General features: G+C 38.7%; 1 protein-coding gene and 1 long non-coding RNA gene across 8 annotated transcripts in view; one reads left to right on the top strand and one right to left on the bottom strand.

The window, feature by feature from the left end:
• Positions 1-25,256, top strand: part of CPNE4 (copine 4) — a 480,649-nt gene that overhangs the window by 211,677 nt on the left and 243,716 nt on the right. The window lies entirely within an intron of this gene.
• On the bottom strand, positions 20,480-23,295 carry LOC139076052 (uncharacterized). The gene is made up of 2 exons (XR_011527283.1): positions 23,151-23,295; positions 20,480-22,086 (listed from the first exon to the last, which is right to left on the bottom strand). It is a non-coding gene; the product is annotated as an uncharacterized lncRNA (long non-coding RNA).

Raw genomic sequence — 25,256 nt, 5'->3', positions numbered from 1 at the left:
GTGTGACAGGAAACCACCTTCAACTTTACCTCGTGATGTCCCTTACTACATGGTTTATAGCTAGCTCTGCAGCTGAGGTGATCTCCAAGGAAGCTGAGACTGAGGACTGTCTGCTGACGGCACTCCCAGCTGCTAGGTCAACAACTTCCACAGAGGTGGATCTGGGTGGTGCATCTCCACATATGTCACAATGATGGATGACTTCTACGCTTTCTTAGTGATGCAATTTGGCCTTTCTTTCTATGCACATCTAAATACACTATGTTCTTTTCCCATATAGGATTTTTTTTGCCCATGGCAGTGAGAGGAAGGGTAGTTTATATTCCTTTGGGAGGATGCAGTCACTTCCTCATGGGAATCTGGACACAAAATTGATTTCCTATACTCTCTCCTCTCCAGCCATCAGTTGAAACATGCAGCCCTGACACTTCCCTGTATAACACCATATAATTCCCCCTCTTGCTGCAGTAGCTCAATGGTTCCTTGCTAGCCATTTCAAGCACAGTGTGATGAAGGTGCTACACTTTTTTAGGAACTTGAAGGACATTTCTCTTCCTTAGGAGGTGGTGATGGGTTGGGGAAGAACTCTGTTCTGAAGCAGAGTGCAAGTGCAAGTGCAGGCAGGAGGGAAACAAAAGGTTGAAAGGAAGCTACCCTACTCCTTGAGAAGTTTCCCCAAGGAGATGACACATAGGTCATCTATATAGATGTGTGGTCCTTGTATAGATATGTGGTCACACATGAAGGCCCCCTGAGATAGTATGAATGTCTATTTGTATCATTATACTGGAAAAACAACTCCAAGGATATTTCCTACCAAGGTCAGGTAAGTAACAAGCCAGAACTTGTGTTCTAGAAGCCCACTCTGGAGATGCGGGGACTTTCAACAGCATGACGCAAAAAGCTGGATAATGATTACCCTAAAGGACTTCTTAAAAGGCTGCCAAGGACTCAGGGTGACGTCTGAATGTGTTCAAGAGCCATACCATCTGAGGTTGGCAACTGAAATGCTAACACAAATATTTGTCTTGCTGCTTTGAAGGTCCTTTGATTAGAATTCTAGAGTTAGCCAGTTAGATATACCGCACACTCAGCTGAGCGGAAATTTAAATCAAACTGTAGAATGAAAATCCTGTTGATAAATATTTTGGCTGACTGTTTCCTACTGAGGCTGGCATTTAGCCAACATATTTGTTAACTGAGCTGCGATTTGTTCTTTCGGATTCCAATTCACTGGTTCTGTGTCACTCTTTGGCTGCTGACAGGGCTCACTGCAGAGGAAATTGAAATAAAAACTAATAACGATCCAAATGACTAATAGAATAAAATTGGAGGCCAATTGAGAAAATTATAGAGGAGAAAATCAGCTGAACTGGGAGTGGAAGAGATAAGGCTGATTATACTCACTCCTTCATGAAAACATTTCTGCTCGCCCTGCCGGAGGCGCCTTCTCCTCTGCTGACGCATGGCTCTCACCAGATTCTCCCTCGCGCTAGATGGGTCTATATGTGCATGTGATTGTTTCCTCCTGACTAGACATTAAGGCCCTGAAGGTTAAGTCCACCTTTTCCATCTTGTATTGCTTCGTATGATGCCTCTCACAGGCTAGGTAATTGAACTGTAAAATAATAGAGCTGATGGGAACCCTGAAATGACATAATCTGACTCCTCCTTTAACAAGTGAGAGAACTGAGCACTGGGATATTTTAACAATCTGTTTGGGGTTACCTGGTTAGTGGCAACACAGCAACTAGACACCAGGTCTCCTTACTCTCGGGGCATGGTATTTTTCTGATTATAATGTTATTAAATGTGTATATATGTTGCGTGTAAGCATGCCCTGATATGTGACAAAAATATGAAACATAAAATAAAAATAACCCATAATCCCACCATTCAGAATAATCACTATGAGTTTTGTATTAAATATATTTATAAATAAGCATACAAATAAATGCATAAAATAGACATTTAATATATAGATATATATGTATGTATACATCATATGTATGTAAGATAATATATAATCTATATATAAATATAAATAAATGTTTCTCAATATTTAATTAATTATACGTTAAATAGCACAAATTAAACAAAAATGAATATATTTATATGTAATATGTGTATACATAAAATATGTATTTGTGTGTATATGTGTATACATATAAATGTATAATTTTGTACCTTGATTTTTAAATTCATTTTGCATTATATTATAAACATCTTCCCGTGGTCTTATATTGTCTCCATAAATCTGATTTTCAAAGACTACCTTAAAGATTCCATTGTGTGAACTTACAACTTGTTTAACCTATCTTCTATAATGTAGATTTATACATTTTTCAAAATTTTCACCATTACAATGCAAGTATTTTCTTTCAAGAAGCTTTCACCATTAAAATGTAAAGAAATGGAGATCATCTTTGCACAGTATTCTTGTCCACACCTCACATTTCCTCACAAAGGTAATTTTTCAGAAATTCAGAAATTACTTGGTTTCAGCCAAGTAATAAACTATTTTAAGGCTTTTCATATATATTACAGGATTGTTGTCTAAAAAATTTGTGCCAATACATACTTCCGTTATCATTATTTGGCTGTCTTGAATAAGGTTTTAGGTTAAAATTGCTTTATTTTAAAAGGCATTATTTTTTATTATCTGAAAACTAAGAACATATTTTATTTTTTGGCCTGAGTAAAATGATAACTCAGAATTTTACATTATAAATCGTATATATTTACCAAATATGTACATTCACATATGTGCATGTAAATATACACATGTCTATACATGTGCATGCATATAAACATACATATAGTATCTTTAGAATTCACAGAAGATATTGAAGTACATTTTCACAATAATGTTCTGTCAATTGAGTTTATTTTTTTCTGTTCTGTGGCATTCTTATATTGTTTTTTCTCTAATCAAAGTTTTCTTTTGGTAAAAGGCTTTAAGAAATACTTTAATGTTCATCAAAATGATTGTTATTTTAATTTAAATCTAAAGTTTTAATGTTTCCTTAATTCGCCATTGACTTTTCAAAATTTGTAAGAGTTATTTTTTAATGTCACATTATATCATCTACAGAAATAAGCTTGTTAAATGCCCTAAATACCTTGTTTACTTCTTACTGGTTCTGGTGGGGTGAATTTGTTGCCAATAATCGCTGAATTTCCTCTCTCCTATGTTGAATTATCTTGGCTATTCTGATAAGACTAGTGCTTCTAAGCATTGGTAACCAAACTACACTGTAATCTTGTCATGTGGTTTTTCTAACTAAAGATTTTTCTAACTAAAGATTTCTATGAAATCTTTAAAATATCCATGTGCCTAGAGCTATTCAATGTGAATATCTGATAATTTTACCAAAACTTGAGAAAAACAAATTTTAAGATAATATATTTTGAAATTATTTTTATTGTTTTTATTTTGAAATAATTTTAGACTAACACAGAAGTTGCAAAAATAGCACAGAGGCTAGAAAAGGCATATCTGTAGAGACAGATAGTGGCCTGAGCTGGGGATGAGACAAGGAGTGCCTGCAAATAAGTGTGAGGTTTCTTTTGGGGCTGATAAAAATGTTCTAAAAATAGTTAGCGGTGGTGGTCTTACAACTTTGTAAGTTTACGAAAAGCTATGCAATAGTATACTTAAAATGAGTGAATTTTATGGTATGTACATGATAACTCAAAAAGCCCTTTAATATTGAATCATTACATTGTCCATCTGAAACTAATGTAATATGTCAATTATATCTCAATAAAATATGTATATAGGATTATATTCCTTTTTTTAAAAAAAAATCTTAAAAATATAGTAGAGTTCCTGTGCACCCTTTACTCAGCTTCCCTCGAAGATGCCATCATATATAAAGAACCTGAGTGCAATTATCAAGGCCAGGAATTTGTCGTAGATACAATAGTATCACCTAAATGATAGGTATTTTTTGTATTTCATCAGTTTTCTTCATGTACTTTCCCCTTTGTATTTTTCTGAGGGGAGCGGGAGTGTATAGTTCTATTAATTTTATTACATGTGTAGATTTGTATAACCACTCCCACAGTTAGAATATGGAGCTGTTCCATCGTCTTCTACAAGCACTTGGTTGTGCTGGCCCTTTATAGTCACTCCCTTTCCCATCCATAACCTTTCTGGCAACCACTAATCTGTTGTCCATTACTATAACTGTGTCATTTGACAATTTTGTATAAAGCCAAATCACACACTATGTAACCATTTGGGACTGACTTTTTCCCTCAGGATGATGCTCTTGAAAGCCATCCAGGTTGCTGTGTGGCTCAGCAGTATGTCCTTTTTTAGTGCTGTGTAGTATTTTATGGTATGAATATCCAACAGTTTGTTTATCTGTTCACCTAGTATGGGACATTTGAGTCGTTTCCAGTTTTAGGCTATAAATATTTTTGTATAGGTGTTTTTGTAAATATAAGTTTTCATTTCTATAGAGTAAATACTCAAGAGTGGGGTTGCTCAGTTGTATGATAAGTATCTGTTTATAAGAAACTACTAAACTGTTTCCCAGAATGGTGGCACCATTTTACATTCCCACCAACAATGTATGAGAGATCCAATTGCTTTGCTATCTCATATTGCCTGTTTTTGTGATTTCCCCCATTTAATAGGTCTAATAGTTATCTCATTGTGGCTTTAATTTGCATGTCCCTAATGTCTAGTGTTGTTGAATATCTCTTCTTTTCTTTTTTCCTGAGGAAGATTCACTCTGAGCTAACATCTGATGCCAATCTTCCTCTGTTTTGTGTGTGGGTTGCCACCACAGCATGGCCACTGATGTGGTGTAGGTCCACATCCAGGAACTGAACCTGGGCTGCCAAAGCGGAGCATGCCAGACTTAACCACTAGACCACCAGGTCTGGCCCTGAACATCTTTTCATTTGCTCATTTGCTATCTGGTATCTTTGTTGTATCTTCAAGTATTTTACCCATTTTTAAGTTGGATTGCTTAGTTTATTACTGTTGAGTTTAGAGTATTTATGTATTCTGGATACAAGTCCTTTGTTGGACATGATTTGCAAATGTTTTCTCCCAGTCTATAGCTTATTTTTTCATTCTCTTAACGGTGCCTTTAGCAGAATAGAAATTTTTCGTTTTGATAAAGTCTTATTTATCAGCTCTGTCTATTATGGATCATGCTTTTGATGTCATATCTAAGATCTCTTTGCCTAACCCCTGGTCATGAAGGGAAAACTTTTATTTCTTCCTTTCCAAACTATTTATTTTGCTTTCCCTTTTACACAAATTAGAGCATTCTTATGTTGGAGAGGAGCGGTGAAAGTAGACATACTGCCTTATTCTTGATCTTGGGGGACAAAGAATTCAATGTGTCACATTGAATATTATGTGAGCTATAGATTATTTTGTTGATGCTTTTTACCATGTTGAGGAAGTTTCCTTCTATTCCTACTTTGCCGAGAGTTTTTAGCATGAGTGGGTGTTAAATTTTATCAAAGACTTTATCTCTCTCAATCAATATGATCATGTGGATTTTCTCCTTTGGACTGTAAATATGGTGGATTACATTAACTCACTTTTGAGTATTGAACCAACTTTCTATCCTGGAATAAATCCCTCTTGGCATTATTCCTTTTATATATTTACTAATATTCTGTTGATAATTTTTGTACTTATGATCACGAGGGCTGAGATTCAAATGTCAATTTCATTCTAAAGCCTTTGAAGTGCTAATCTGGTCTGCCCCACTTAGAGGGCCAACCTGAAACCTGGTGATATTTTACACCATAGTTCTGTTCTCAAAGTGTTTGCTGTATTCTTCTGGCTGGTTTTATGCATGGGCCACTTCAGGATGAGCCTGGGACTTCATACACAGATTTAAAGGATCCCTTTCTCTAGCTTCCTCTTCTCAGGGCTCCTCTCCCCACTCTCTACTTGCATAGAGGAGGGAAGTAGAGAGATGCTGCCTCTGCTTCCATTTGCTTAGTGAAGGGTGTGGATAGTCCTATAGAGCTCCACTCCACAGTACCTGCAGCAGGCATGCTGAGGGCAGGGGTGAGTCAACACCTCTTCACTGGCATTTGCCCGGTTAAGAAGGAGTGAGTTGATAGGGCTCCACTCCAAGACTCTTTGGTGGATGCACTCACTGGGGAGAGGCACAGAAAGGGACACTGCCTGTATGCCACGGCTGTGCTGGTGGGGAGTGAGATGGGTACTGCTTCTTTTGTGGTGTTAGTAGGGCAGATGTGGTAACAGGATCCATCCTACAGGGCCTCCCTTTTCTCAGCCCTCTGGATAAAGGGAGCAGGCTTTTCCTGGGACTTTATTTATTTTTTTAGTACCTTTTGATGGTTCTGAGTTGCAGGCAGCTCCAGCACCCAGACCAAGATATATATGAGACAAAAATAATCCCAGAGAACTCACTGTCAAGTCTTCCTTCTTCGTTAGCCTAACCATCTTCTTGACCCCACCTTCCAAAATCTTCTGGTAGTTGCTTTATGTGGGTCCAGCGTTTTAGCTATAATTAGCAGGAGAAGTAGGGTGGAATGTGCTTTTTCCGTTTTGACCGGAACCAGAAGTTATCACTTTATTTTCATTACTAGTGAGATAGAATTTGTTTTCTATATTTATTATTAATTTTTATTTCTTCTTATTTGAATTCATGTCCTTTGGCCAATTTCAAATGAGATTTAAATGTTTTTCTAATTTAATATGAGCATTTTATACATATTATTTGTTTATAATAATTTTATTTGCTATAAAATAATTTCTCCAGCTTTTTTGTCTTCTTACTTTTGATAAAATCTGTAATTTTTTTCTATTGTGATTTCTTCTTTTTATTTCCTAAGATCAGGTAAACAATCAGTAGTCCATCTTGAATTTATTTTTATTCTATGATGAGAAGTGATGTAACGTGATTTTTTTTCTTCCAAATACTGTCTCAGCATCCTTGTTTATTTAGTTAGCCTTTCTTTCTTTACTAACAGATATAATTATTGAATGAATCAGCCCTTTTTCCTTCAAAGAAGAATTTCTTTGCCACCCACACCTTCAAGTCTAACAAATGCTCTCTTGGAATCTGAATAAGAAAATAAAATTTAACTTCTCTCATAAAAGGTGACACAGAAAGAATCTCCTTGTCTTCACTTTTCTGCCCCTTCCTCATCAATCCGTATCTAAAGGAATAAACAAGTAAATGAGCCAAACAAAGAAATAAAAAACATAATTTAAAAGGAGATAATTAAATCTGGCTGTCCCATGATACTAATAAAGGGAGAAAATGCAGGAAGATAAAGGTTATTATAAAATCTAAAAAGGCAATTTAAACCACAGGCTTCCACTTTAGTCTGCATTTTTCTCTCTAGCTTTTCTCTTTAAAAAAATGCAAAACATATGAATATTTATTGTCATCTTATCTTTTCAAAATGCGGAATGAAAATTGGTGTTGCATGGAGAAGTAAAATAATTGTATCTTTTTCAATTTGCAGATATTTCTTGTTTCCCTGCTTAATTCTTTGAATTATTCAAATAATTTCAATTGGCTTTTTTTAGTAGCTATATGAATTTAAAGACATATATCAGCCCCCAGTTGCTCCTGCTTTTGTACAGATAGGGAATATACTCCGAATGCCAATTTCCTCTTGCTGGAATGGATGTGACTCTCATAGTGAAAGGAGAAATGTGGGGTAAAGGAGAGAATTGGAAATGTTGGATGTTCTGGATGAGTCAGTGGTGACCTTTGCAGATTTCGTCAATTTTGATGAATTGTTCTTGAGCAAGTCAGCCCAACCAAGTTTTAGATCTTGATACTCTGGGCCAGCCCTACTCTGGTACAGATGGCATTTTGAGCTTTAGAGACTGAACGATCATCCTTGTTCCCAAAGCAACCTCACTTTACCTATCATTTACTGTCACTTTCCATTTAAAACTGGCTGGGCTTGCTGTACAAGAACATCGATAACAAGACCCCCTCCCGTAAACCCTAATGACATATTGATAAAAATGTCAGCTACAAAGTATAAACCATAAACCCACTAAATAGAAACTTGAATTCTTGACAGGGAGGGCTCATGGGTGGCCTGAACAGGGAGGATTTTAGTCATTGAAATTAAAGGGCAAGCATCTTTTTTGTCCCAGAAGGGAGCTAATATTTTAAACATCTGCTTGGTGGTTTTACATATTCTATCATTTAACTGTCACGTTAGTCTGCAAAATAAGCATTATTTGCCTCATTTCGCAGATGAGGGAAAAGGAAACCTGGAGAGATTGTGTCTCTAACTCAAAGTTGCAAAGTCAGTATGTGTTGAGGTCAGCATTTAAATCCGATGTTGGGCTCCAAAGTCTGTGCTAATCACCCTATGGCACTAGGGACACAAGAGACAATTATAGGAGTAATCTGGACACAAGATTAGGTAATCACACAGGGAGGCAGTTAGCCCTTGAAAATTCCCTACTATTCTGATGATAATGTCAAAAAGAAAGTTTTGTTTTGGTATGATATCTTTTCAACATTTTATGTTACCCATTTTCAACAAAGAGGAGAAAGACCTCAGACACAAAGCGTTGGGCCAGCAATAGTATCTAACTAGAATTTAAGAATTATTTTGTTTTCATTATATGTATTTTTATTGGTCTCTTCTATTTATGGCAAGTGATACTGATTTTCCATTCATGGTAGTGATAAAAAGCTTCAGTTGTTTAGGTAGATATAAATGTGTCAGTTCAAAGAAAAAGTATCTAAATGCGAGTATTAGTAGTATATAAAAGACTAATATGTGGGAAGCACATATTTTGTTTTAGATATGATGCTGTAAGTTCTTAGAACAATGTCAGTGCTTGAACAATATGATGTATAATCCGTTCCTCTAGGGCCCACAACATTCATCCCATGTGCCATGGACCACTGAATTTGAGAAATATCAGTGCCAGAACGTGACAGCATTTTTCCTGCAGGGTAAAGAAAAACTTACTGTTCTCAATTTTGATGAATTTCTAGCAATGCTATACACTAGATGAGCTGCCGAGAAAAATTGTAGATTTTTCTTCCTTTAAAAGCCCTCCTCTACTTCCAGGGAAGATAACTGTCACCTGGAGTTCTACATAGAATTTAAAATTTGACTTACAATGGTGATTCTAACAGTATCTTCAATATATTTTCTAAATTTTCCATACTGAGGTTAACCTCAAGGGAGACCTTCATTCCCAGAAGCATCTAATGCAAAGTTTTTCATTTGTTCATCAAATATTTCTTGAGTACCTACTATGTGCTAAGCATTGCACACCTGGGATAGATCAGTGAACAAATAGGTAAGAATTTGTGGAGCTTGTTAGGGAAGAGAGGCAATAGATAACATATATAATAAATAAGTAAGGAGATGGAAAGAATGTGTTAAGTGCTATGGTATAAGAGGGATTGGGAAGGCAGGAGGGTGTTGGAATTTGATTAGGGTGGTCTGATCAGGCTTTATGGATAAGGTGACATTTGAGCAAAGACTTGAAGGTGGTAAGTAAGAACAAGGAGAGGAAACTACCATCACAGTTCCACAGCACAGGTGTATCCTTGGAATGTTCAAGAAATATTAGAGAGGCCTGAGGAGCAAGAGTGGAGAGTGTAAAGAAGTGGAATGGTAGAAGGTGAAGTGTTTGGAGGGATATAGAGTTACAATGATCTATCTTATCTTTCAGAAGAATCATACTGTCAACTGGGTTGAGAATAATCTGTAGATTAACAAAGACGAAGGCAGGTACACCAGATAGAAAGGGATTATAGTAGTGTAGGTGAGAGATGATGGTAACTTGGACTAGGGCAGAGGTGAATATACTCTGGATATATTTTGAAAGTAGATGGATTTCTCGATGAATTGGATGTAGTGTGTGAAAGAACTTGTCAACAAGAGGGCAGCACAGGTTGGAACACCTGGGAAGTAATCACTGTAGCGAAGGCATAAATTCATAAGAGGATGTGGTCCTTGAGGAGCCATATTTTAATGGAATCTTCTTAAGCTCCAAATACTTAGTTAATTCAAGAGAAAACATCTATAAAATACTTGTTTTTTGCTTGTATAGCCAAGTAAATCTCAATGATGATCACCACTTCTTGCCAGAATCTTCCCTTGTGTTGACTCTTGGAAGAGTGTGTGTGTGTGTTTGCCAGCACACAGGATCTTGCTAATTTCTACCTCTGAAAATTATCACCTAGTGGCTTGATTGAAATGCAACATCATGTTCTGCTGGTAAACGGTCCCGAAGGCAGTGACGTATATATGAACTTATTTCACAACAGATGACACATAAATCCACCTGATTTCTCCCAGTCCTCTTGTGAAAGGGTGTCACTTCTGATTTATTGTAGCCTAGTATCTTCAACATTTGTCAAGCAATGTCCCACTGGGCTCTTTACTCCTTAATTTGGTGTTTTTTATAGTGTAGTTACAGTATCATTTTATAGGATTGTGTACTTAGTTTCTAGGCATCTTATCTTGTAGTTTCTGCCTCATCAGCTCCATCTGGGATTTAAATGTTAATTCCTGGTGCTTGTAACTTTTCACCTTGTGCTGATGAGGTTGAGTTGTGGATATGAGGGAGTGACTAAAGTGCACAGTGAAATGTAAGTTTGGGTGACTCAGCAGAAGCACATATTTCATTTGACAAATATTTACTAACCTCTGGCCATGTGCCAGCTACTGGGATCATAATGATGAAAAGATACCGGTCCTACCTCAAGGTGCAGTAGTCCAGGTGAATGATGATAAGGCCTAGTTTAGAGCAATGGCATGATAGTTGATGAGAGAGAAAGAGATGGATTTCAAAAGTGTATCATCTGTGTACACAAAAAAACAAAGACATTTTGTATGAGTTCTCAAGAAATACCATTTGTCAAGAAACATACCACTTACCAAATTTTTCAGCAAAAAGCATTCAAATATGTGATCCAGATCACCAAAAGATTAATCAAAACAAGAGTTCAAGAATAAAATGAGTGAACTCAATAATTCACTTCCTTTGTATTCATCTGAGAAAAAAAAATCCATCCACACAAGGACTTGTACAAGAATGTTCATAGCAGCTTTATTTATAATAGCCCAAACTGAGAACAACCCAATGGTCCTTCAATGTAAGAATGAATAAACAAATTATGGTATATTCATACGATAGAACACCACTCAGCCATAAAAAGAACAAACTATGAACACATATACTCACATGGATAAGTCTCATAGACCATTTTTGTTTTGACTGAAGGAAGCCAAATGTAAAAACGTACATACTGGATGATTCCATTTATATGAACCAACGATAAGCAAATCTAAGCTAGGGTGATAGAAATCAGTACAGGGATAAGCTTGCTTGGATTATGGAAATGTTCTATATCTTGATTATATTACTGGTTATATTAGCCAAAACTCATTGAACCGTACTCTTAAAATCTGTAAGTTGTATTTCTGGTAAATTATATCTCAGTAAAAAAAAGATTGGGGGTAAGTAAAATTTGAAGATCAAACAATCAGAAAATTCTGTCAAGCAAATTTAGAATCTGAGCAATACAATGTTATATTGGCTTGTCCTAGACTTCTAGGATTATGCCACCATATATGTGGCTTACTATATTGGGCTATTTTAAATTGTTGCTTCTACTTCTTTCTCCCTCGATGAAATATGAGCTCATTAGTCTCTAATTCATCTTGGTTGAGAGCATGATGCATATCACTAGGTACTTTCTTGGAATCTATGTCGTCTGCCTAGGAAAACTATACAAGGTACCAGTGATGACAGTCCAGCTCCTGTGAGATTTGTTCTAGAACTACTGTGTGCTTATGCTTTGCCTCATCTGGATCAGCTCCATGTTTAATCCTCTTGTTTTATCTTATTAGCCTCCCATTTGTTTCTACTACAAATCAAGCTTGAAGAGCCACTACTTTCTTATATTTCTGTCCCAACTCAACATTCTTCCTTATGATATAGTGAAATAAGGCTAAAGACTGAAGGTAAATACTCTAAGACATGACAGTCATTGTGATAAAAATATGGGAATTCACTCTTGGATTTGATTCACTATTCTATTTTATTCTTTGGGGTTTTTTTTGCATTATAGCTATTGTGTTTAAATCATAAAGTGTTTTATGTCTTGCTAGGCTGCCAGTTGTACCACATTTGTTCATTGCTGCTGCTTTCTACAAATACAAATAAAATAAGGGTAGAGGCTCCTACTGTAGATGAGCCCATGAGACCATCACAGCAGCTAATCCCACAGGAAAGGTAGAGAGACTCAAGGATTTATTGAACTTAGAAGCTGGATGAGAATTTTCCTGAGAAAGCATATTTCTTTCTTCCAGGTCCTTCTTGCTGTTTTCCTTTTATTCTCAGCTTTTGATGTAAGAGAATGGGTGAAAAGTGGCCTTCTTAAAGCTTAAAGTGGGCAGGCAACTCAGGGCGGTAGAAGTCACTGAACAGAGTTGGAAGAACTGAGGTTAGTCCTGCATGATCTTAGGCAAATAGATCTTTGTCCCCTGAGCCCTTATCTGTAAAAGAAAAAATAAGGCTTCTCTAAATTTCCTTCCAGCCCACTCTGACTCTGTATGACTCTGGCTTGAACCTTTCTCAGTTATGAAATCCTTAAACCTTCTCTTTTCCGGTCCATCCAACTGTCCTCATGTGGTATAGTTTGTATCCTTTAATCACTTGTGTTACTCATAACCAGAAGGTTCCCTGATTCTTTAGAATTCCCTTAGACCATGAAGAGCCAAACAAACATACTTTTTGACTATCTGCTGTAGACCACACACTGTACTAGGCACACGCACACGTGTGCACATGCACACACACATACACAGTTTTATTTCATCCTCACCCACAACCCTGTGAAATAGGTATCTTCCCCTCATTTTTAGGGAAGAAAATGGATATTTACAAGAATTAAGCAGTTTACCCAGGATATAGTTTGTATAAATTAGAATTGGATTCCGGGGCCCCTGATCTCCCCTCTGTCTTGCTTCAACTCCCTAAAATACTCAGTAATTTCACTTATTTATTCATGCAAATCTATGACTTGTGTTGTGCATCTGCTATGTGCTTGTCTCTATACTGGGGATTTGGGATGTCCCTAGTATCTACAAAAATATTAATTCAGGCATTTTCTTTTCCTTCAGGAGTAAAAGTAGTCCAACATAGATTCCACCAAAGCTTTTGTAGAGTTCTCTGCTTTTATCACAAGCCTCTCTGGGCCCCTTTCATTTTTCTTTTGATTATTTCTGGCTTCGCACAATGTCCATCCAAGACCTGGGGCACAGGGCCTGGGCTCTGAGTCATGCTTTGGTCATCAGCTGCCATGCTAAGAACAGATGGCCTGTGCCTTTGAGTTTGCTGTTGGAAATTGAGCAATATTGAATGAGATGACCGAGAGTTCATTGTGTGTTATAGCTTTCATGAAGCCCGGGGGCCTTGGTTATGCCTCTCTCTGATGACCTAAATCACAGTCATCAGCCTGGGGAAGGATTTTATGACCACTCTCAACCTAAACCTCCACAGAGTGGTTATGTGGGTGTATTCTTGTCTACCTTGAACTTTGTGCTAATACCCAAATTTCTATATTTAAGGCAAATCAGAACATGACAAAGAAGCAGCTGACATTGGTGGGAAAAGAAAGACTTCTTATATGTTTCTTCATTCTCACATTCTCCTTGGGACAAGGGTCTACCTTAGAAATGACTGCTCACAAAAGGTACAACTTTTTAATCTGTTGATCAAGCTGCAAAATAGTGAAAATGATTTTGCCAAATTACAGCTGCCATTTCTGAGGATCATTTTTAAGGATATGCTGCAAGGACCACTCACATGGTCCCTATATCTCGCTATTAATTCCATTTGGAATAATTCATTACTATGACACCAAAAGCTGGTAAGAAATCTCATGGCAGATCCTTTGTTCTTCCCTGAAGCTTCAGTGTCCCTCACAGGGTCCTCCTTCAGCAAAGTCAGTTAACTCATTTCTATTCCATTGATGGTGGAAGTTCAAGTGTCACATTTGTTGAGAATAAGACTAGAGGTCCCCCTTGAGTGTTCCGTCCAAGACTTCAAGATTCTAAGCTGTTATGAAGAATTTTGAGGAATATCAGGCCTGTATTACTTCCTGCTCCCTAATTTGCTCTCCCCTCCAGGCCCCTAACCAAAGATGCTCTTCAAATCTAAGGTACCCTAAAAATGAGCAGAAGGACACTTTGTCTCCTCTAGTTTATCTCTCTTCTCTAGTTCTGCTCCGTAGGAGAAGGAAGTAGATATACCAAATAACTGGGGAAAGCTTTTCTTCTTAAGAGGTTCCTATGCTTAATCTGCTTTAACTTACACAACTTGCTCTTTTTTCCTATGAGAGAAGTTTACACAGTCTTACCTATTAAATATGGATAGAGCTGAGACCCAGAGACATGAAAAGAGCTGATCAGACCCCTGATTGGTATGACCTCAGCAGTTTTATCCTCTTTCCCACCATACCCAACTAAAGGATAAGGTAAGGCACCAGGTCATGTCACATTTACAGAGGTTGCTGACGTCCAATAAAGACTTGAATACCATGCTTTGCTGATATACTCAAGAGCCCTCAAGTAAGGTGCCTTTTAAAAGATGGATAGTTGTTTCTTTTAAACTTCGAGTTCTGCATTCCTTTCTAAGCCACGTTTATGTCAAATTCCTATGTTACTGGATAACAAGAAAGATGTCAGAGAGTAAGTGTGATATGAGTAACTGGGTTTTGGTTTCATGGAATCAGAGTCACAGAGTTAGATGGGACCTTTCAGTCCTCTCATTTGATAAATAAGGTACTGAAGGCCAGAGAAATTAAATGGCTTACCCAACTAGTTAGCTGTGGGAGTCAGGTCTTCTGTCTCCTGGACTAGTATTTTTAATTCTCTGAGAGCCTAGCATATTAAAGATTCTTAGTCAGTGGTAGATTCTGTCCTCTGGGCTCTGAATAAGGAAATAGGCTCTTATTCATTCATTCAACAAGAATTTGTTGTATATCTTCTCTGCGCTAGGTGATAAAGGGCTTCAAAAATCATGAAATAGTTGCTGTATCCAAATTTTATGATCTAGTTACAAGTTCCAATGTGCATACCAGAATATCTGTTTATTTCTTCATTTAAATAAAGGAAGAAAGCAAATGTCTGGCCTGCTACACTTGATATCAGACTGGAAACAGAATATAGTTTTGATATATGGTCTTATTTAAACCTGCAACGTGTGCTTATCTTTAAATATTTTGCAATGTGGCTGATGAAAGCAACTTGGCCTTCATGCCTAACCTTTAAGGAGGGTGTGATTGCAACATGATTTTACAACTTCAGTTGTTTTAGCATTCATTAGAAAGTGCCTCACTGATGCTCCAAAGCTCATCCTCCATCATTTGCTTTCAGGAAGGTATTGAATTGCCATGCGCTCAGTGAAAATGAAAATCTTGACCCTGTGTATATTCAGTATACATGGCGCATTTCAATCCCAACAACTCTTGGTGGTGACGTCTGTATTGATGTGACAGTCTCCAAGAGGCTGATTTCTGAACTATGGCACTGTCAAACTTGTGACTTGCTGGCAGTGCCACAGTGGAAGGCTCAAGAGCATTGGAGTTAGGGTCAAATACGGTTCTGCCAATTATAGGCTGTGGGATCTTGGGCAAGTTCTTAATATTTCCAACTGTCCATTCAGTGGAAATAGCCCAGCATCCTATAATACAGTGTGCTGCATGGCTGCAATGAGGATTGAGTGATATGTGAAGCATCTAGCACAATGTTTGGCACATAGTAGGCTTTCAATAAATGTTAGTTTTCTTCCTCTTTTTCTTGCATAAAAAAACTGTGCTGTCTGAGTTGTCGCTTATTTCTGTCTCCTTGCTGAGAAATGGGGAAATTATTTTGGAGATCCAGTACTGGATGAAAATAACAAATTGAATCGTATGAAACAGGAATACTTCCGAATGATCTCTTAGGTAGATGGACTCTTCTGGGACTGCAGGAGTGAAGCAATAACCTGAGTATGTGTTACATCTGTGTGAGGAAGGCACCTGCTGACTCTGTAAAACGGTGTCTGGGCAGGCATTTTGTTCCCTGTGTAGGTAGAAAAGCCACTAAACTCCCCAAGGCAGACAAGGACATCAACACTGAGGGCTAAACAGCAAACTCATGGCCAAATTCTCTCCACATGGTTAAATTAGTGAATTCTGAATTTCATGGGGATATGGGAATAAGATGGATGTTTAAGGAGAAGAAGAAATTGATTATTTTCTAACCTTTGTTAATTCATCACTTTGGAAAATGATCCATTTGAGCTAAGGCTAGAGTTACAGTCATTGGTTTGTGCTGGTCTAAGGATCAGGGCAACCAGCATAAGGAACACTTAAAAATCCCTCTTTGGGATTTCTTGCCAAAGGACCAAATTTCAAATCCTATAAAGGGACTCTGGTAGGACTCCCACAGAGGTATGACCAAATACTTTTTGTTGTAGCCTGACTGGAGGTTAAAACTCCAAGTAGTTTTAAAAAAGTTATATTTCATTATAATTGGCCAATACATTGGTTCCACTGACTTTTACTTTGTTTTGTAAATCCAGTTTCTCTGAAATTATAGAATTTGAGAATTAGTTGGCTTCCTCTCTCCTGGTTATTAGGCATATATGTAAAATAGCAACTTCCCCAGATTATGGGAGTATTTACCAAGTCCTTCTTACTTTCTGGACATATTGTTTAACATAACTTCTCTTAGTAATGAGTGAATAGGCAATAACATAACATAACATAACTTCTCTTAGTAATGAGGGAATAGGCAATCCTTTGAAATACTCAGGGTTGATTTGTCGTTTTACTGTTTTCCAGAGGAGTCTATCAGATATAAATGGGAGGCATATGGACTCCTGGAGAGACCTAGGGATCTGGGAAGCAGAATCCTGAAAGGATTCGGATAGTCTAAGAATGCAAAGAATGGGTTGATTTGATTTGTGGACAAAGGACTGAGTAAGCAGGCTGCGGTAGGATGGGTGGGACTTTGCATTGTGGTGCACAGTTATATTTCCCCTTCTGAATATACCCCAATTTCCTTTTGCAAAATGAAATCTCCCCCAGTTTGTATAGTCTTGGTGGGAGAAAAATTCCATGTGCCCTCATCTACAATGGAAACCAAAGGGATCATGCCCCCTCTGTCGTCTCCCTGGTATAGCCATGGGGCAGCCAAACAGACGATTTCTCTCCAGACCCCCCATCTTGAGTGAGTGTTAAAGGGTGGAAGGAATATTGGGGAGTCATTCATCACAGTGGCTTCACTAGCAGAATGGATGGCATCTGTCTAGTCTTCTTGCAGTAAGGAGACTGCTGGCTTTCTGGTTGCTAGCCCCCCAAGGTGTGTAGTCCTGCCAGTTCTCGAGCCCAGTCCTCCAGCCTTACGCTGAATCCCTAAAGTCCTCATATTCTCCAACAAATGCTTATTTGTGTAAATTGGCCAAAGCGAGTTTCTATTGTTTGCAACCAAGAAACCGTAACTGATCTAGACCTTTATTCTAAGCAGACCTTTATTCTAAGCTTGTCTCAAAGTATATTACATCCCATCAATCAATATGCTGGATTATCAGTGGAGAATTCTCAAGCTGAAAGGGGCTCTAGAGGTCCTGTAATCCAGCTGTCTTCTTCTGCAGTTCTTGGGGGAGTGGGAAAGTGAGACATGGGTCGATGACACTATTTAAAATGTGGGAACGTCACAGCATAAAGGTTAAGTGAGTTGGCAAGATCCATGAGTCACCTTTCTCAACAAATGGGAGGAAAGGGAACACAGCTCCCTTGACACCTCTGTTGTTCACTTGGTGATGGATCGAGTTGATGTTGGACAGCCACGGCAATGATGTGGCAAGAAGTGCCATTAAAAACCTGTCCAATCTAGTGTCCTTTTACTTTCGGCTGCTCATCAGAACTGAGTGTCTCTACTACTCTTGGCACTTGTTTCTTCAAGTATAAAATAGAGATGAACATTACCTCACAGAATTATTGAGAAGTTTAAATGAGATGAGTATGAGTTTCAGAGCCCCAGAGCCCAGAACCTAAAAAAGTATTAAAAGTTATTATTTACTTATTTATTTTGAGGAAGATTAGCCCTGAGCTAACATCTGTGCCCATCTTCCTCTGCTTTATATTTGGGACGCCTACCACAGCATGGCTTGCCAAGCGGTGCCATATCCACACCTGGGATCTGAACCGGTGAACCCCGGGCCGCCAAAGTGGAACGTGCACACTTAACAGCCGCGCCACCGGGCCGGCCCCTAAAAGTTGTTTTTAAGAATAGAAATTGTTAGGATGTTAATCATAATGGGGTTTTTCTGGATACCGGAATCTCTGTGAGTAAGAGAGGTTTGTAAGGATTACATATGCAAAGGAAATAAAGCGAGTATTACTTACGTAGTGCATGTTGGATATGGAGATGCAGCACCCGGATCCCTCTTCAAAGGATTTGTTGCACAGCTGCTAAGTATGCTGTCAGCAACTTCAGGGTTTGGCTCAGCTGCAGAGAGCCCCTTACCTAAGGTCACATCCTTCCCTGAGCAGCCTATTTCTATTGACTGACTGATGGAGGTGGGATAAGTTTCCTGGCCGGTTCAGCCCACTGTCAGCCAGCTCTGTCAGGCCACGGTAGCTCCAGAGATTCCCAAGAGGTCAGCCACCCTTCAGCACAGTGCAAGGTCTCCTTCTGCCTGATCCTGCTTCCTTCCCTTCCCTGCCACAGATGTTGACCTCAAGGACATTCCTTCATAAATACCCTGAACACTAAACTCAGAATCTGCTTCCGGGGGAACCCAATCTACAACACCTTGTGTTGGGCATTTTACATTGAATTCTTTTAAGAGCCTTATGACATATTTATTGTTTTTCCCATTGTAAGAGATGAAGGAATTGAAGCTCAATGAAGTAAGCAACTTGTCTAAAGAGCCGCATTATGTGACAAAGCTAGGATTCAAATCCAGTTCAGTTTGATTCCAAAGACTGTGTTTTAAAAAATTATTAATGTATCTCTTCTTGGCCTGAAAGAACAATTTTCTCTCCCAGGGTGAGCAGCTGGGCTCAGTGCTTTGGGCAGGGTCGGAGTCATTCTGTCCGCTTAACTGTTTGGGTTGGTTCCTGTGACCTTCCATTTCCCTTTGCCTGTATTCGTTTGCATCCTTCTTTACTCCCGGAGTTAATGGCTATTGTTTTAGCCTAAAAATAACAAGTGTCAGTTTTTACACATCTTCACAAATTTCAATGTAATCTGTTAAAAATAGGCTCTGAAATTTTGTTTTCTCTCTATTGGCAACCACGGTTGCTATGGAGTTCAAGTAATAGATTGTGATGTTTAACACTGAATTAATTACTACTTCTCACTCCGAGGGAACAGCTAATTATACATATTCATGCCAAGCAGGATTTGGTTTTCTTAAGGATTGTGTGTGTGTGTGTGTGTGTATGTATGTGTGTGTCCTATTCTACAAGGTACATGGGAGAAGGATCTTGGTTTGTGGTCTTCTAAAAGACTTCTCTTTCCTCCTTAATTACAATTTGTCCTACTAGATCTGGCCTATATTGAAATCATATTTCTCTCTTATACATCCAAATGGCTTTTCCGACATGCTGATGGTGGCCTTTTTCTTTTACTTTAAACATCATGGTGAGGTAAAGCGTGAAGATTTCCCCTCATTTCCCTCCTCGGGCTTGTTCTCTTGGTCACATGTGTCATGAGGTCGTGGTAGTGAAGTATTACTGGAAACAGCGTGTATCTTTTGGAATCAGATGTACCTGAGTCTGAATCCTGGTTTTGTAACTTCATTGACTTGGAACAAGTCATGTCAGGACTGAACGTCAGCTCCTTAATTGATAAGATGGGGATGATTTTATCTATAACATGGAGCTGTTGCAAAGATTAAATTAGGTTTTAAACAAACTTACCACTGCGCTTCTCAAACTTTAATGTGCAAGATGGAGATCTTGTTAAAATGCAGATTCTGATTCAGCAGGTTGGGCATCCGGCCTGAGGTTTTGTGTATCTAACAGGCTCCCAGTTGATGCTAATACTGCTGGTCCAGGGACCACACTTTGAGTGGTAAGAACTTAGGTAATGCTGGACACATAATATGAGGTCAATGCATTTGTAGCTATTAGTATGAACCCTTAATTAGTTATCCTGTACCTTTTAAACAGAAGAGCACAGAATTCATACCCATTAACCAGATAGAGAAACTGAGGCACAGGCAAGTAGATCATGCAATGTCAAGGAGATAACTCCACTGGGAGTCTCTGCTGTTTATTGTTGCCTTGCCCTTGTGAAGCTTCTGTTTTTCCCTTGTGTGGGCTGTTGCAACTCCTACTGCTTCTAAGGGGAGTTTCCCAAGCAAGTGTTGGGAAAGAACATAAATCCTGTGGTGTTTTTATATACTCAACTAATAAGCAGCTTTGTGTTTTACTGAAAAGAAACCAATTTCTTGACACTGACAGGCATTGAGAAATTTATTCCTTTTGATTGACTCATCAGATGACTTTTTTAAAAATTGGATTTGGGGTGTTCATGTGAAAATAGAGTTGCGGCTCAAAGACTTAGGGGACATAAGTGGTTGAAATTGTGTAAAATGACATGGTGCATTTTAAGATTAGAATGCAATCCCTTTGCTGAAAAGATCCTGGGATTCTTACAAAACAGGACTTGGCAACCTTTCAGATGTGGGTAGGCGGTGTTTCTTTTATTTATACTCTTCATTTAGGGGAGGTGGTAAAATGCTGCTTCTTTGAGAAGGTTGGGAAAGGACTTTTCTGCATTCCTTCATCAGTGGCTCAAGGGAGCACTTCTCTCTACTTCTGCCATGGGCGTCAGCAGCACAATTTCATATCACCTGAGCCTCCTGGCTTCTTTCCTGGAACTTTGTTCTTCTGGCCTGCCCTTTTTAATCATTCATCTCTCGCTGGCCTTTGCTGCTCTGTCCTTTTGGAACTTGAAAAAAGACTAATATATACCTGCCACTTTTTCCTGGGCTAGTGACCTTGCTGGCCCCAGGCTCTCTTTCCACACTATCACGTGACATGGAAGAATAACAATAATCACCAAAGTCCTCCAACAGCAGCCTAGGCCAAGAAGGTTTGAGTCCTCTGTAACCTCTAGGACCTCCTATCCTACTACTCGCCCCTCATTTATCACACTCTAGCCACACTGGCCTCCTGAGTGTTCCTTGAATGTGCCGCGACCTGCTCTATGGCTGTCCCTTTGCCTGGACTCTTTTCTCCCTGATGGCAGCCTGGCTGACTCCTTCTCCTCCTCATCTCACCTTCTCAGTGAAGGCTTGTCCTGCTACTCCTTTAATATTGCAAACTGCAAATCACGGCTGCTCCCACTCCCACGTTCCTTGTCCCCCTCACCCTGCTTGACTTTTTCTTTTTTCATGGGGCTTATAACCTTCTGTTCCTGTGCGGTGAACTACAGACCCGTAGGAGTCACTGCTCACCTCCTCACCCCCTCTCAGTTACGGACTTGGACTGAAAACTCCTTTCCTCCCACGTTAGGCAAACCTAAGTCTTCAAAAGCAGCAGAAATAGTCTTTCCTAAAAAAAAGTTAAGGCTGCATCTTGACTTTGGTGGTAGCCACACAGAGGAACACATTTGTCAAAACTCATCAAACTGTGAACTTTGAATGGGTGCAGTTTACTGTATATAAATTATACTTTAATAAAGTTGATTTAAAAAAGAGGATGTGGCTGTCCCTCTCAGGGCATGGGGTGGGTATGAGGTGGGCACAGTAGAGGTAGTAGTTGGCCTTTAGGAAGGTAAATTTCTTCCTCGGATATAGTGTGGACAAAGAGATCAGTACGGATTTGTATCATGCCCATCACTCCCTCTGGCTTTGAATGACTGGAGCAAGCGCCTCAATGTTAACATGTCAGCAGTTTCCTTGCTGGCTCTTCTCTCATTTGCAGGTTGACTCTTAGAAACCCAAAGATTAGACGTTTTCGAGTCAGTTTAATTTTATGTGGTTCTGAAGTGAGTTGATCCCTGTTTCACTCCTAAAAGGGTGTGGATTAGAATCTCTTAACTCTGAAAGCATGCAGTTTTTACCTGGAAAAACAAAAACAAACAAACAAAACCCCACATTTTTTCTGTTTGAAAAACAAGCTAGGAAAAAGTAAATGATTGCGCTCTTCTCATGTTAATACAGGAAACAACTAATTAGAAGCCAGCTAGCCAACTCCCAGAACCTGCGCACTCAGGTGTCTAAAGGTGTCCACTCCCACCCCACCCCCCCAATTTCAATTCCAAATTTAAACTTTTCAAAATGAGTCAGGCAAAATTCTGATGTGAGGCTTCAAGGAAGTAAAGAGAAGACGTAAATCTAAATTCTGCCACCTCTGAAACACCCACCATGACAACATGGAAAGTTTGAGAAAACCTGTCAGTACCTAAGTATCAGTGTTAGTCCCAGACATATGGAAACCTATCATTCTAGACTTGGAAAACTATTAAAATGCTTATGGAAGCACCTTAAGTAAATGTAACTATGGTGGATGTTAACACTTTTTTTCCCAAATGCACTCCAAGTATTATATGTAGCCAGGTTCTGGAATCTTCCCATACTGGAATAGAGAGAGGGCTCATTGTAAAGTACTCCATGGTTTACTTAAACTTCGATTGTTCTAAACTCTCCGAAATGTTATCAAGAGCCTGTATCTGCTTCTCCCCTGCCCCCTAAAGTTGGCATCTGGCTAGCAATCATGAATCTCTAGCATGAATGCCAGAGGTCAAGTTCACCCCAGGTCCTCCTCGTCTCCATCCCTGCATCTCTCCAGTTCTCATCCAGTTCTTATCCATCAGAATTTCTTTTCCTACCTTCTCAAGTAAAAAGTATTCAATAATGCTTCTGTTTCACTTTATTAATATTGTTAGCAGTTTGTCCGGTTTCATCGTACTGGAGCCTATTTCCTCTTATCTATTTCTAGAATATCCAGTGATACTTTCTGATTTTCATGCTAAATAATTCTCCCTTCTGATCTTTTACATCTTATGGATATTTTTAGATTCCTACCATGTCCACCTCTACCACCCACTGTTGCTCCCTACTGGGTCTGCTCAGCCAAACTATACATATTTAATTCTTCTAATCTTCCTTTATCCACCAGACTCACCAGTCTCTTAAAATTGTGTTGCTCTTCCTTAGACCTCCTCCTGATTGTTGATGCCCTGTAACCCTGCAGAGTGCCCTCTGAGATGGTACTTGAAGAGATAGCTAGCATCACATCTCAAGGTCTCACGCCTCTGTTAGAAATAAACAATGCAGAAGGATTCTCATGGTTGTCATTAACAATGTTTGTCAAGTATTCCAAGTTCTCTGCCTTCCAAACACAGTAGGATTGCACATCCTGGGCCCTTATCATTGGTAGAGACTTGTGACTACTTCTGACAAGTGAATTATGAGTAGTGAATCACTTCCAGACCAGTGAAAGATCCTCCTCAGTGCTGTTTTCTGTCTGGAACAGTGACTGCCAATGTTCAAGATAGTGGCTGCTCTGTTAGCCCGATTCCTTGAGTTACTGCAATGAGCTGAAACCCCTCTGCCAAGCTATGATGGCCATGTAACAAGGACAAAGAGTATACTGTTGTTGTTTTAAGCCTCTGAGATTGGAGAGCCATTTGTTACCGTAGAATAACCTAGCCTATCCTGATTGATACAACTCTAACAGACACTCTTAGATGCCTCATGTGTATAGGTGTCTATGTCACACCAGCAGCCTGTTACAATACAGTGTGAGTATGTGAACACAGCAAATCTCTATTGGATACAATAGTATATCAAGTTGATGCCTTCACCTAGACTCTTGTCGTTTTCAGGTGGAAATTAGGTCCAGAAGAGATGACACAAATGGAACCTCTTGCTGAAGACCCAAGATACAGAAAAATTCAGTGTCCCCCATATCTCCAACATGAGAATTTCAAAGCCGTGTGAGGCGTAATTAAGCACATCACATCATGGACTAAGATACTGTGACGGCAGCAGGAATAAATATGTGTTCTGGGACTTTTCCTCTTAGAACCCACCGCTTTATAGCAAGCAAATCACTCCCTCTTCAATTGGCTACTATTTGATATTTTCTTTAAGAATAAAATCAATGGCCTTCTTTTTTCCCTGGAGAAACAGGTTAACATGTTTCTTTCAGACTTAGATAAAATGGAATGTTTTAGATAACCCAGTAAACCACTTTTAAAGGATCCTGATTAGTTTAATATCACCTTGGTTCACCGCACTTTAAATTACATATACGTGTGCATTATGTATATGTACATACATTATATAAGTACACATATATATAAATTTAAAAATTAATGGATTTTTCATATTCTTCTTGCTGCTGTTATTGTTATAACAACCACTCTTATTTCTGTTTTGTTTTTAATCTTTGTCAATATGGAAACATATTTTACAGATTTGAATTTATATAACACATGGACTTTTTGTTCTTTGTATTTCGTCTGCCATTATTTCATGAATTCTTTTCTTAATCTCTATCTAGTCTTCACAGATTTTCTCCCATTTTCATGGGAATAACTTTTGTTAGGTTGAAATTCTGTTGGGTTAAGTGATGTGAACTTGCCATTTATAGGTCAAATATAGTTGAATAAACTGTTGAGTCAACAGTTAACGTTGAATCAACTTTAACAAAATTCTCTTAACTGTTCTTCAGTGGTTGAACATGCTCATTTTTTCCAGCTTTGAACCTCAGAATAAATTTGCTTTAAATATACGCATTTATTTAAAAATCTGTTTTCTTCATGTCTATTTCCAGATGTAGGATTAATGTCTAAAATGGTTTTTCTTCTCTTCATTCCCCTCTGGTGAGCTCTTGTGTATACTTTGAGATCCAACTCAAATGGTCTCCTATTTGGGAAGATATCCAGTATTCACCCAGGCTATCTTTGAAACACTGCATATTTTGAAGCACTAGCACTTCTACAGATCTTGACATTTCCAGTCTACCAGTCTGCTTTCACTGGTCTCTGGTAGGGCAGGGGCTGTGTCATATTCTCCTGCACATCACCAGTGTTGTCAACAGGGCTTGGGACGCAGCAAGTGCTCAGTGTGTGTTTGTGGAATGGAATGAATAAGGGGTCGGACATACCCCCAGGCACACAACATTTCCATGTGATCTTTGATATTTATCGCCAGGGCTCTTGGCCTCAAGGCAGAAGCTCAGATTTTTCATTTTTATTTGAATAAGTAAGTGGAAGTGGACTTT

This window comes from Equus przewalskii, chromosome 15 (genome assembly GCF_037783145.1).
Source record: "Equus przewalskii isolate Varuska chromosome 15, EquPr2, whole genome shotgun sequence".
Classification (NCBI taxonomy): Eukaryota; Metazoa; Chordata; class Mammalia; order Perissodactyla; family Equidae; genus Equus; species Equus przewalskii.
Note: the sequence above shows the minus strand (reverse complement) of the source record. Positions and strands in the feature narration are given on the sequence as shown.